The sequence below is a fragment of the Triticum dicoccoides genome, chromosome 3B (assembly GCF_002162155.2).
Source record: "Triticum dicoccoides isolate Atlit2015 ecotype Zavitan chromosome 3B, WEW_v2.0, whole genome shotgun sequence".
Classification (NCBI taxonomy): Eukaryota; Viridiplantae; Streptophyta; class Magnoliopsida; order Poales; family Poaceae; genus Triticum; species Triticum dicoccoides.
Window position 1 is genome coordinate 18,805,455 of NC_041385.1, and position 14,811 is coordinate 18,820,265.

The following is a 14,811-nucleotide window of genomic DNA, read 5'->3' on the forward strand; positions in this document are numbered from 1 at the left end:
TCTCCATCCGTGAGTTTGTTCTGATCAATGGGCCAAAACAATGAGCCCTTGAAGAAGGTTGGGTTTCTCAAAATGTCCGCAGGGTAGGGTGGATTCACCGCCATCTCACGCCAATGCTGGTCTACCCCGACGGTGAAAACCTCCATCCCAAAGTTGTGGTGGTAACCGCCCCGGACCGGATCCATATGGCCGAAGAAGAAGCGTGCGACCTTGTAGGTGTCGCTACGAGGGTCGTAGCCGATGCGCAGCTTGTAGAAGCGGTCAGTTGCTACACTGTTGGGGCTCGCAGGCAGTGGGAGGACGCGCCGTGTGGCTGGGTTGACCACGCGGACCACGGTCTCCGTGGGCACCAGCACCAGCCCATCGCAGTGCGCGAAGAAATGCGCGTCATCTTCATGGGGTAAATCCATGGTGTCCATGAGGGCTGCACTCTCCTCCGACACGTACAAGCCGATGGTGGTGAACTTGTTCCTGCGGTCCTCTCTCGTACTGGTCCAGACGAGCAAGCGTGGCTTCTGGGCACGGAGGTGGGCGCCACGAAACGCCGTGTTGTCGGAGATGGTGTGGCGCCACGCCTTGCAGACGCACCTGAACCGGAGTAGCGACTTGACGGGCAGCCGCGCCATGATCTCCAACACGAGGTTGGGTGGCAGCTCGCACGGCGCTATTTTGCTCATCAGGGCTGTCTCGTTGTCCATGGCCAAGCCAGATCGTGCCGATCAGATGCTTCTTCTTACATGACAGGCCTTCAACGTATGTTATACAGCAGAGGAAAGAGAAAAGTCTCGTCGGTGTCGGATTAGGTGTCCTCAACGCATCAGAAGTCTCCGCAAAAAACGCATCACAAGTCGTGTCTGACTCCTATTCTGCTCGCGTTCTTATATGTATATACGCGTATAGTATTCTCATGGTTTCCAAAATTTAATTATGATTACATTAATTATCTTCAGAGATAAAATTATACGGGATCAACAAAACTATGAGAATATTCTTCAGGCCACTGTTACAATTACTACAAAACTGCTACTGTTACTTTTGTCACTGTTACCGTTACTTCCATACTGCTTTGCTACTAAATACTTTGCTGCAGATACTAAGTTATTCAGGTGTGGTTGACTTGACAACTCAACTGCTAATACTTGAGAATATTCTTTGGCTCCCCTTGTGTCAAATCAATAAATTTGGGTTGATTACTCTACCCTCGAAAACTGTTGTGATCCCCTATACTTGTTGGTTATCACCCATAGTCGTCGGGTGAATCACCGGGAGCTCCGTATGCAAGCATCCTCATAGCTGTCGTACACTTCTGGATCGAGGTGAATCCAAGTGTGCCGGTGCAATCCTTCTTGCACTTGAAGTAGCTGTCGAACTCCCGGATGGAATTCACAATCCGGAGGAAAAGCTTTCGGCTCATCCGATAAAGGCGCCGAAATGTTTTCTCACCGTGCAATGGAGCGTCGGCGAAGTAGTCCGAGTAGAGCATGCAGTAGCCATCCAGACGATGCCGGTTCTTTCCTTTCACCCGCCCAAGCGCCGAGCCACCTCGCCGTGGCTTTTCACTGCTCAGGAGCAAGCCGGCGAGGGCGGCGAGCACCATGAGATGCTCCTGCACCTGGACGTTGGCTTCGGCTTCCTCATCCAACAACGCCGCCTCATCTTCGGAGTCCATCGCCGGCCCGGGCAATTCAACGAACACCTTGTGGGTGAGGTGGGCGCAAGCCCACGGGTGTACAGGCCCTGCGCGGCCGGAACGCCGGAAAAGGTGCCCGGACGGCGGCGAAGAGGCTGCCTCAGCGAAACCCCTTCTTTTTCCCGGCGGAAGAGGGTCTACCTAGCTGCGGTGGGCGGTGAATGACGCCGGGATCGGCAGGGCGGCGCAGGGTGGCGGCCGAGCGCTTGGGATAGGAGGCGAATCTGGACGGGTGGCTTGACTTTTCGCCTGACAATGTGGCCCTAGGAACGCTTTTCCCTTGCGCCGGAGCCCCCGAGCGCCCCCCAGTGCGCCGGATTCGGCCTGCGAGCGCCGGACGCAAAAACGGGCCGAGCCGGCGGAATTCGGCGTCCTGGGGGCGCGACTGGTCCGTTTTTTGGCGCCGGCGCAAAATATCCCCTGGGGCGGCCGTTCTGGGGGCGAAGCTGGAGATGCTCTAATACCAAACAGACATTGCAGCAAAGCCTAACATCTAAAGCCGGGTGTCCCATCCAAGCCACTACCTGGATTGGGTCCCACACCCGCCGCTGCCAGATCTCAGCAAGGAGAAGTCCCCCAACCGAGACCCGCCGGCCGAGCAGGGCAGGCCGAGACCGCGCCCGTAGGACCAGATCCGTGATGGATCCATGCCCGCGCCTCCGCCCTGGAGCCAACCCCGTGCGCAGCCGCCACGGCCTGGCCGCCCGCTCGTGACGCCGTCTGGCCGCCGTGCTGCCCGACGCGCCCTCGCCCCATAAGCACCAAGACTCCGCCGCACCACTTGAGTTGGTTATACCTGGCAATGGTGATGTTTTTGCATCGTTACCTTGTTGAAGGCATTGCTCAGAAATGCTCAGACTGGTTCTTCAAGGTGAAAGCCCAGACTCTGACTTTTGGCTGTTGGATCCGGTGACGGCGGCGCTTGAGCATTGCTCCCTTCTTGAAGGTTTTGCTGTTGAAGAATCTCGATGTCCTTGTGGTGTTATGAGATGGTTGGTGCGAATATGGTCATGGTTGTAGTTTGTCGATCGCGGATTTGACCTATTCGGGTTTTTTCCTCGCTCTGGCATAGCAATGGTCTTATATGACTTCGCTATTCGCCAGCGATTTTTTTTATGTGTGGGTGTGCGTTGGTGTTGGTTGTGTGCATCCTAACTATGCAGAGGCCCTGGAAATCGCCGGACGTTGCAAAAATGCTTGACGGTCTCAACAAAATTGGATCATCGTCGCAACTTCGGAAGATTTCGGTGCCAGCAAAAATGGCTCGCTGGTTCGTGCAAGATCAGTCGTCGTTTATAGCTCAGTGATATGCTGGTTCCAACACCCTGGCTCGCCATCGTGCCAACAACACCACACTCCAGCATCAGCAATTGCCGGTTGCAGTGTCTGTGGCAGCCGTGTCTAGCACGGGCGTTTGCCGGTTGCTGCACCATCATATGGTGGCATCGCTTACGGGGCCCATTTGTTCGCAACTAAAATGAATCGCCGTTGCCCTCCTCTGCCGAACACTCGTACCGGCCTCGACCGGCTTTGCTACATAAACGGACTAATACGGGGCTTTACGGGGTTTGGCGCCCACCCCCACCAGTTAGAATCAGGGAGGCCCGGTTAATTAGAAGGGAAGGTTAATTATCCCAATTAAAAAAGAACAAATCAGCTGATCCGTAAAGGCATGTGGATTTATTCCATGTGTGTAGCATTTTTGGGCCTTGACACCATGACCCACACACCACCTCCAGGACTTCCCTCTCTCTTTATCGTCACCCATACGTCCACCCACATCCCCGATCACCAGGCACATGACACCATCCCCATCCCCAGCCGGCCGGCCGGCCGCTCACCACCACACGCGCGTACCAGCTGAGCAACAAGCCAACAATGCCAGCGACGTGATGTTGCTCCTGGCGTGCATACTAGGGTAGAGAAGCGGCCATGGGAGTGTTTTCTTCTTCCCCATCTCGAGTTTTTGAAGTTTTCAAAGGAATCTTGTCCAACCATTTCCAAATTCCTGTACAGGTGTTCAGGTGTGTGATGCTGGTCAGTCCGTCGGTCGTTTTCAGTTGCAGTTTTCTGTCAAATCCGTCAATTGGTGCATCTATATATGCAACTTCATCGTTAATTCGTCCAATCGGACAGTACCCTCCAAAAAAAAAAAATCAGAATAATTGTGGACAGGATCATCGGGGCTAGGTCAATTTTCCCCCACGTGATTAAGACATCGTACAGGCTGTACAGCACAGCACATGACTGAAGACTTTGAATGAGTCATACCAAACGTGTCACAACCTGATAGATAAGCTGAGTTGCTGAGATTTGCTATATATGCATCTGCTGTTCTGCATGTTTATACACAACAAGGAGACGAGAGAGTGAAGAAAAAAAAGCAGACATACTGAAATCCCTACTGAAAATGGCTCCGCACTGGTTACTAGCCTTAGTCTCGTTGCTGCTGCTCCTGCAAACTCCGTCCATTTCCTCCCTTGATGCTAGGGGATCGGATGCGACATGCGTCGCCCATGAGAGGGCGGCACTCCTCTCCTTCAAGGCAAGCTTGTCAGACCCCGCGAAACTACTTTCATCGTGGCATGGTGAACATTGTTGCACCTGGGGAGGAGTTGGGTGCAGCAACAGAACCGGCCATGTTCTCAAGCTCAACCTCAGTAGCTGCAGCCAAGAATTCGGAGTGCGAGTGGGAGGTGAGATCAGCCCCTCTTTGACTACCTTGCATCACTTGAGGTATTTAGACTTGAGCTGCAGCAACTTCAGTGGGGTACAGATCCCCCAAAAAATTGGTTCTCTTAAAAGTCTTCAGCATCTTGATCTTTCTCGTGCAAGCTTTGTGGGCAGGGTACCTCCACAGCTTGGTAATCTCTCCAATCTTATATTTCTCAGTGTCTCGGACAATCCTTTGTACTCAGATGATCTTGCATGGTTATCACATCTCACCTCACTACAGTACCTCGATATGAGCTCGGTTAATCTTAGCACAGTAGTGGATTGGGTGCATGCAATCAACAAGCTTCCTTCATTGAAAGTTCTTCGTTTGGAAGACAGTGATCTCAGAAAAAGCCCTGCTACTCTCTCTCATTATAATCTAACAGCCCTCCGGGTGTTGGATATCAGCGGTAATAGCTTTCAGGCTGGATTTTCTCCCAGCTGGGTTTGGCATATAACTACATTGACTTATCTTGATCTCTCCCAATGTGATTTCCATGGCTCCATTCCTGATGAAATGGGAAGTATGACCTCTCTTGAAGAAGTTCACATAGCCGAAGCCATCCTTGCCGGTATAATACCACCAAATTTGAAGAATCTATGCAATTTGAAGATTGTGGATCTACATGATAGCAACACCACAGGGGATATAGGAGAACTAATGGAACGGTTGCCAAAATGCTCATGGGACAAGATGTACGTGTTGGATTTCTCGGACAACAACATCAGTGGGAGCTTGCCAAATTGGTTTAGACCTCTAACTAATTTGACTATTTTAGATTTGTCCTATAATTATATAACAGGACCTGTGCCACTGTGGATAGGAGCACTTCCAAAACTGGCTATGCTACATCTTCATTCTAATCAACTAGTTGGTGAAATAAATGAAGATCACTTAGAAGGGCTGAGAAGTTTACAAGAACTACGAATGTCAGATAACTCTGTTTCCATGGTGGTCAGGTCAGACTGGGTTCCTTCATTCAGGCTACAGGTGGCCGACCTGAAGTCATGCCGGATTGGACCCGCATTCCCAACATGGCTCAGGTGGCAATCTGACATTCAAGTCATTGACATCTCTAATGCGTCCATAACTGATAATGTACCCGATTGGTTTTGGACCGTAGCTTCAAATGCTACTCTCTTGGATATGTCAAATAATCAAATAAACGGCACACTCCCAGCATCCTTTGAAACGATGGAAGCAGAGAGAATGGACCTAAGTTTTAATAGATTTACTGGTACAGTCCCAAAGTTTCCTAGGGGTTTAACCTTTTTTGACTTATCCAGAAACAAATTATCAGGGACACTGCCCTCAGATCTGGAAGCCCCGGAGTTATCTGTGCTTGCTCTTTACAACAATTCAATTTCTGGCAACATACCATCTTCGTTGTGCAATTATTCATTGGAAATATTGGACTTATCAGGAAATATGATGACAGGAGAGGTACCCAATTGCCAGCAGGGAGATCTTGGGGGCTTCACACCACTGAGGTCATTAAATTTAAATAGCAATAATCTTTCAGGAAACTTCCCGTCAGTTCTTCAAAGGTCAAAAGATATGATTTTTCTTGATCTTGCATACAATCAGTTCTCTGGAAATTTGCCAGCATGGTTAGTAGAAAACATGACATCCCTTGCATTGCTACGACTGCGGTCGAATATGTTTTCGGGGCATATTCCTGTTGAACTTGCAAAGATTGAAGGGCTTCAATATTTGGACCTCGCATGCAACAACTTTTCTGGAGGTATACCTGAATCCTTAGCAAAGCTGAAGGCAATCGCTCGGATTAATGGATATAGTCATTCACTGGATGAACTATCAGATTATTCTTTAAGCTTTCTTGAGGCAGCCAATACGGCTAGGGTCAAACTTTCCTACACAACAACTTTGTCCGTGCTTACTAAGGGACAACAACTTGAGTTTTCCGAAGAGTTGCCATACATGGTAAATATTGATCTGTCCTGCAACAGTTTGACGGGAGGAATCCCTGATAGAATTAGTGCTCTGATTGCTTTGAAAAGCTTGAACTTTTCTTGGAATCATCTGACTGGGAGGATTCCAAAGAATATTGGTAACCTCACTGCACTCGAGTCCCTGGACCTATCTCATAACGAGTTGTCTGGAGAAATCCCTTCAAGCACATCAGCTATTACTTCTTTGAGCCGCTTCAACTTGTCATTTAACAATCTCTCCGGACAGATACCAGCAGGGAATCAGTTGCAGGTGCTCGATGACCCAGCATCCAGTTATATTGGTAACATTGGTTTATGTGGGCCTCCACTCTTGAAGAGTTGTTCTCCAAATTTAACAACAACTACCCCAGCCAAAGATGATGGGAATCATCACGATGGAGTGGAGACGTCTATCTACCTGAGCATGGTTGTTGGCTTTGTCTTCGGCCTCTGGGTGGTCTTCTGTGTCATGTTGTTCAAGAAGAGATGGAGTATGTCTTATATAGCCGCAGCCATAAAGGTTCGGTGGTGGTTTGTGTCTAGTGGACTCTAGAGATTCACTTGAGTCTACTCGTTTTCTATATTCTTGTAACCGATGTAATTGCTGCTCCTTATAAACACGAAGGCGTCCCTGCCTAGTGGCATACATTTCCACCCATCGCTCCTACGAGCGCTTAAATGGTAGCAGAGCCTGTTAGCCCGTATGGCTGCTTCTTCCTCTGTTTCCGCATCCTCAATCAGCAAGTATCTAAAAAACTGACAAGAGAGAATTGTGTCTTGCGGAAAGCGCATGTCATGCCGCCAATTCATGGTGCCATGCTTGCTGGTTATCTAGATGGCTCGCTTCAGGGGACGGAGAAAACCATCACCACTACCATGGATGGGGGATGTCAGGAAGCCTTCACTGCAGCCCATGCCCAATGGCTTGCTGTCAAGATCAACAAGTTCTGGGGTACGTATTCAGTTCCCTCTCCAAGGAAGTGTTGACTCAGGTCGCCTCGTTGCCGAGCACGGCAATACTTTGGGCAGCCGTCGAGCAGATGTTTTCTTCTCAGTCTCGTGCTGACACCATCAATATCAGGATGGCTATGTCCAACATAAACAAAGGGAATATGTCTGTTGCAGATTATTTCTCCAAGAAGAAGGCCCTTGTGGATGACATGCATCTGTCGCATAGTTTTAAATAGCCGGCTATAGCCCCGCTAAATGGTCTCATGCACAAATGGACTAGCTGATTTGGAGGTCCGCCGCTATTTAGCATAGCCCGTTATTTAAAACATTGATCTGTCGGCAGAAAGATTTTATGATGATGACCTGATTTCTTACCTATTGGCATGGGCTGGACATTGAATATAATCCGTTGGCGGCTTCCGTTCTTGGGAAATCAACAACTGATATGACTATGCCCAATGAATTGTATGCTCAACACACGGAGATTCTCCACTCTAGGCACACCGGTTACCGCTTGACACGGTAGCACGGCGGGGACGATGGGTCCTCCTTCACAGGCGCCTACGACAGTGGCGTCGGGCCCATCTGAAGGAGCGAGCGTTCCGTCATGATCTCCATCTCACGTACAAATTATTTATCGGTCGGAGTCGCCTCCGTGAGGAGGCACGGCCGCTGCCCCGGCTTCTGGCTCTCCTCGCCATCGGGGGAGATGATGATCTCCTCCTTGCCGTAGGAACCGACTGCCGTGTACGATCAGGGGCCCGGAGAGCGCGTGCAGCGGCATCAAGATCCATCGGCTGCCTGCTGGCGCTGACCAGCACGACTTCGGCATCGCCGCTGTAGGAGGAGGGGCTCCGGGAGGTAGAGGATGGCCACGGAGAGGAGCAGGGGATTTGAGAGGAGGTGTGAATGTGCATCGGCGGAGCATGTCTTATATAGCCGCAGCTAGGCCAGGCGTACGGGCGGTCAGCCCGCCTTAATGTGGCGCAGCGGCCAGAAGTGTTTTCCCGGGACGCGACGTCCGCATTGAAGCGGCGACGCCGGAGAGGTCGCCTCCGTCAGCGCCGTCTTGACGTCTGGTCGTGTCGCTCGACATCAATATCGGTTGCTGCATGCTCTGGGCCGCCATGAATACGGCGCCGCAAGCGGCGGGGGCGTTAGATGAAAAGTGCAGGAGAGGCGGGTGGGCCAGGGCTGTCATACGCGGACATGGCAGCGCTTCGGATGCCCACATACCCTCCACTTTGTCTTTCGGTTTGTGAGAAAAAATGCGTCCAGACCAGGCGGCGACTCATTACGGATCTTTGTTGAATGGCACAACACATTCAGACCACACAGTCCGGTCGTATGCAGACGGTTTGAGGTCCGCATTGGAGTTGCCGTGAACCCTATCGGCAATCATTGCTCCAGTCCAGCCTCAAGGACACAGAATGTTCAGAAGGCATCTACGTCACTGGCCTGTCCTTGTGATAGTACCCACTTTGAGTGAGCATATGACAATAATCAACAGGGCCAGCTGACATCATTTTATTCAGTCGCTAGCTATTCTCGTCTTATCCACGGCATCCCCCGGGCGTCCTCGGTCGAACACTCGTACCGGCCTCACACCATGCCCAGGCCTTCCCTCTCCTCACGACCTCACCATCACCCGTACGTCCTCCCACATCCCCGGTCACCACGCACACCACCCACATCCCCAGGCAGCTGGCCGGCCGGCCGCTCACCACCACCCGCGCGCCCCAGCTGGGCAAGAACGCCAGCGACGTGATGTTGTTCTTGGCGTGCAGACCACGGCACAGAAGCGGCCACAGGAATTGTTCTTAGGTTGTGTCCAACCATTTCTAAATTCATGTACAGGTGTTAAACCGTGTGATGCAGGTCAGTCCGTCGGTCTAATTAAGTTGGAGTTTTTTGTCCAATCCGTCAATTGGTGCATCTATATATGCAAGTTCATTATTGTTAATTGGTCAGAAAATCAGACAGTACCCTCCAAAAAAAATCAGAATAATTGTGGATGGGATCATCAGTGCTAGCTAGGTCCTTTTTTGGAGACATTTTCTGAAGAACAGGACTGAAGACTTTGAGTGATGCATACCAAACGTACGTGTACGTGTCACAACCTAAGAGATGGGCTGAGTTGCTGACATTTGCAACATATACATCTGCTGTTCTGCATGTATACACACAACAAGAGAAGAGAGAGTGAGAAAAGAAAAGGCATACTGACTGAAATCCCTACTGAAAATGGCTGGGCACTGGTTACTAGCCTTAGTCTCGTTGCTGCTACTCCTGCATCATCCATCATTTTCCTCCCTTGATGCTACTGGATCGGATGGGAGCTGCGTCGGGCATGAGGTGGCTGCACTCCTCTCCTTCAAAGCAAGCTTGCCAGACCCCGCGAAACAACTTTAATTTCATCACCGCGTGGTGAAAATTGATGTATTTGGAATGGAGTTAAGCGCAGCAACAAAACCTGCCATGTTGTCAAGCTCAACCTCAGTGGTTGCGGCTATGAAACGCAAGTGGGAGGCGTGATCAGCCCCTCTTTGACTGCCTTACACGGTTACACCACTTGATGAACTTAGACTTGAGCTGTAGCAACTTCAGTGGGGTACAGATCCCAAAATTTGTTGCTTCTCTAAAAATTCTTCAACATCTCGATCTTTGTGAACGAGGGCTTTGGGGTTAACAGGAATCCCAAGACTAGGCGTGTGTTGGGCTCGGGTAGGATGTTGTGGGACAAGTCCTTTCCCTAAACCAAAGAATGTCAAAATACAAAAGGAAAAAACGGGGTTGATGACAAGGTCGAAGCCAAATTGCAAGAACGACTAGGAACCGCGCAAAATGCGGGATGCAGCCAAAAGAAGTTAGCTCAAATATTACCGCAAGGCACACCGAGTCCTACCCAACAGCATATGTCTAGTATCACCCAACAACCATGAGCATCACACTTTGCTTCATGTTGGCTGCAAGGCAAACTGGATGACGTGATGATAAGGGTTGTCAAGGGGCAAATCATAACGTTTACCAATGGTACTAGAATGATGCACGGGGTTGTCCTACCAGTGGACATGACGAGAGTGATGCTGCAAGAGATAATGACGGGCTTTGAATCATGGTCGTTGCCTCATCCCCCTGAATAGGGCATCACTATGTTAGGACAATTGACCCAGGGCTACCTGCTTAAGAGGCCGCTGACTGATTTAGAGGCGATTCCTCGCAGATTCTCTGCTAATGACGGCGATCATGTCTTTGTGAACCTTGCCCGCATTTTCAACTTTGCCTGAACTAGAGACATAGTCCAAGATACTCGGCTATCAACAGAGAAGGATGTATGTGCCAACTGCGAGCCATCCGCTGGAAAACGACATGTGCCCATTTTCATTCCCGAAGGACTGAAATGGAATATGTATATGTATAAGCTCGGTCAACCGTTGCTATTAAACTCTACATTGAGGACCCTCTCGGTCGATCTTCATCTTCTACACGACGGCGCGGTACGTAAATCAAAAGAAGTTCAACATGGTTACAGTGCAAAGGTTATAATTTCATCCAGGAGTTTCTGGCCGATAAAATTGATTTGACATTTAATGAGGTGATCGATGGAAATATTTTCTATGTCAGCGCAGTCTCCCCGGATTTAATGAGGCTTTGGGCAATTCATCGAGCTTCTGATTCCCTACTCCCGCATAGTAAATTGGCCTTACCTGATCCATTTTGCATGCACTACCACAACTTGGAGTCAAAATTAGCCAGGAGCTCATCTCAGACTACTAGTTCCCGTGCATGCTTGAGAATCATCTGCATAAGGACACCTTTCTCGTGCCATACTACGACAAGTCGTTAACATGCACTCATTTATTATGAAACATATAGATGGCCTTGTGGGTTTGATCTCATCAGTGCTAATTTCTTCATTTTTTCGTGCAGCGATCGACATTAGATCATAATAGCATTATTGCTCACGCAGGGCTTGGCTTATTTCTTCGATTCGAAGAGAGACCCTCAAAAGCAATGGACCAATTTAAGGAGGTTCTAAATAATGGTCCATGCAAGTGTCTACAACTAAAAGGTAACATAGTATCTAGAACTCAAGTTCATCACTAACAATTGTTGCTATCAAGAACCGAATGCCAAAACTTCCCAAAGGTCTGGCTAATGTGCCACAGCCATCATGGATGACTTTTTGAAGAAAAGCCAATATTTATGAAATCATAGCCATATCATCAAGTGGACCGAGAAGATGGAGAGGGACTTGGACATAGGGAAATTATTAAGAGGGCATGAGCGGCTCCAAAAGGTGTTAGCCAAAATCATCAACAAAGAGGTTGTAAATGAGGACAGAAAGTTCCACTACCAGCTAGAGACAGATGAAGAACGATTTCACCAAGTCAAAGACATATTGCGGTCATCGATTGTCAGCGACTAGCCGAGTAGGTAGATACACTGCTTGAAAACAGGTTGTGAAACTGTTCATTATATGTTCAGACATGCATGTTTGTTGCCCTGCACTTCTTATACTATATGTTTGTTTCACTAACACTCTTAATTATTGTATCTACTTGGATGATTGCATGAATGCTAAGACAACATTCTATATAGTAATGCAGTGTGATGATCAAGCGCAAAATACCGCAACCGCATATTTAAAATGCTAACACGCCAGCCAAAAAGCCCCCTGCGGCAGGCCTAGATCATTGCCAATGGCGGGCGCCAAACGTGCTTGTCACTGCTACTACATATAACAGTGACGGGGAGAGAGAAATGCAGCAATTGCTAGCTGCAGTAGTTGTGGCTGGCACTATAATTCGCCCGCTACTATAAAAGACACACTAGTAATGGCGGGCACACGTCCACAAATGGTGCCATGTTAGCAGTGGCAGGAGGTTAGTCATGGGCACCGCTGAGAGCCTTGCACGTCACCGCTGAGCTTTTTCCGCCCGCCACTGCCAGGCATTCCTGCAGTAGTGTATGTTTAAATTCAACCTGGTACTCTTACGTGTGAGTCTGTTTCTATCTTCGTTCCTGATACTATTATGTGATGCTCTATCTGTTGAAGGATATAGAGGATGAGCTGAATCGCACTTGTTGGCTTAGTTCATTCAGTGCCTGAACATTGGGCATATTTGAGTTGATATTTCATCCCTGCTCGCCTCGGCATCCTGCTATCCTGCGGCATGGAGCGCATTGTCGACACCATTTTTGTTTTCTTTTTAACGTTTTTGCTTTTGTTTTTTCTTTATGTTTTGGCTGTGGTCTTCGGTTTAGTTTTCCCTAGAAATCCCACCATTTTTGTATTTTTTGTTTTTCTTATCTCTATGGATGAAATATGCAGGACAGCGCAGGAGCACCTTTCGCTGTGTCAAGTTTCCGTAAAAAAAAAAACTGACGGTGTACGGTTGAACTAAATGGAGGGTACGTAGGCACAACAAACGAATGCGGAGAATGGAGATGACTGTTGCTTGCCAAATCAATGGAGACATAGTAGGAAGTGCAGCGTGTTTTGGAAGGAAACGCATCAGCACTTGCTGGTTGGTGTGAATCAAATATACGAACCGGTCTACTATATCCCTGGATATTTGAAACAAGAATCAATTAACACACCGCGCCACCGATATTTTACCTTCTTTGTCGCAACTCGCCAAACAAACTCCTCCCCGGCTCCAGGGCAACGTATGGATCTCACGAATGGCCAAACAAAGTCCATATAAACTGAGCAACGCATGGATCTCACGAATTGGACGCAGGTGAGTGATGAAGATCGACCTTAACATGGGCAATGTAGAGATCACGAGTTGCAACGGCAGCAGCAAGAGGAAAGGAGAAGAGGGCGACGTCGGCACCGACGGCAGGAGGAGGCAGAAGCAGAATGTCACCATGGTGATGTAGGTCCTGGACTGCCCCGTCTGCTCCAAACCCCTCAGTCCTCCCATTTACCAGGTAAATGCATCCATTAGATTTACATCTATAATTCTATATATGCACACATACATGCACAACATCGGATCACAAATAATGTCTCCATCGAAATGTTTCAGTGCTCCGTGGGGCATGTGGTCTGCTGGTCCTGCTGCGAAGGGCTCCCGGAAAAGAAGTGCGGCGTGTGCTCTGGCGATGTCTTCGAGAGATGCCACGCTATGGAGAGCGTCCTGGACAGCGTCTTCGTCCCCTGCAAGCACGGATGCGCCAAGGAGCTCGCCTACTACCAGCAGGTGGAGCACGAGAGGGAGTGCCCCGCCGGCCCGTGCTTCTTCCCTGTCCCTGGCTGCGGCTTCTCAAGGCCGACCGCCGCGCTCCAGGACCATTTCACCAGCCTGCACAAGTGGCCGATGAAGAGTTTCAAGTATTTCGTGCCGTTCTTCCTCCGAGTAGTGCGTCCGGGATCTCACGTCCTCAGCTGCGGAGACGGACTACTCTTCGTGCTCACGGTGGGGCCGCCGGTGGAGCCCCTCGGCCGCGCGGTGTCCCTCGTCTGCGTCCAGCCACTACCAGAATAACTGGTGATGCCGACGGCCGAACCTATGCCGACGGCCCCGTCGGCATAGATTGGCCTATTCTGAAGGCCCAGCCCAGGCCGTCGGCATAGAAAAGACGTCGGCGTGTATCAATCTATGCCGACGGCCCCCGTCGGCAGAGCTCACCTGTCGGCGTCGATAGAAATATGCCTACGGTGGCCGTCGGCATAGAGAAGGCCGTCGGCATAGCTCGTGGGCCCGGCTACCCGGACGGAGATGGCCTTTTAACGGCATCAATCTACGCCGACGGGCTAACGGCGGCCGTCGGCATAGACGCCACGTCACCGATCCGCGTCGCCCGCCACGTCATCGATCCACGTCGCTCGCCTGTCCATGGGGTGGCAAATCTATGCCGACGGCCTGGCCGTCGGCATAGGTCTGGCCCATGGATGTTGCCACATCATCGATCCGCGACCTTAGGCACGTCATCGATCCGTGGCCGTGTGCGCAGGTATGCCGACGGCCTTGCCGTCGGCATATCTCTATTTTTTTATTTTTTTATATGTTTTTTTTACTTATTTTTATTTACTTTTCCCTATTTTTGTTCACAACATAAATGTGCCTTATCTAATAAAAAAACATACCCAGATGGTATATCGATTGCCCCCCTCACGGATGTTGATGCCACCGCGCCGTGCCCCACAGCGACGCCGGAGATGGGGGGCACACCCCGGAGCTGCGTGCCGGGTGCCTGCGCTAGCCACCACGCTTCCACAACCGTAGGAGGGCCCAAAGCAACACCTAGCGGCATTGCGCAGGTATGCATAGGCCTCCCATCTATGCCGACGGCCGGGCCGTCGGCATATGTGCATGTTATCAACTCCCCCGGGCTGCTGACATGTGGGCCCAGGCCGGGCCAACCTTATCTGCACCGCACCCGACCGCACCCGACCTCCTCCACACATTTTCTCCCTCAACCGCACCCGACCCCGACCCCTACCGCTGCTGCCCACCTCCTCCGCCGCCCGCCCTGAGCACGCCACCGCC

At 50.3% G+C, this 14,811-nt stretch overlaps 1 pseudogene; it reads left to right on the forward strand.

Moving 5' to 3' along the window:
- Window positions 1-13,063: 13,063 nt before the first annotated feature.
- Window positions 13,064-14,811, forward strand: part of LOC119280726 — a 9,403-nt pseudogene continuing 7,655 nt past the window's right edge.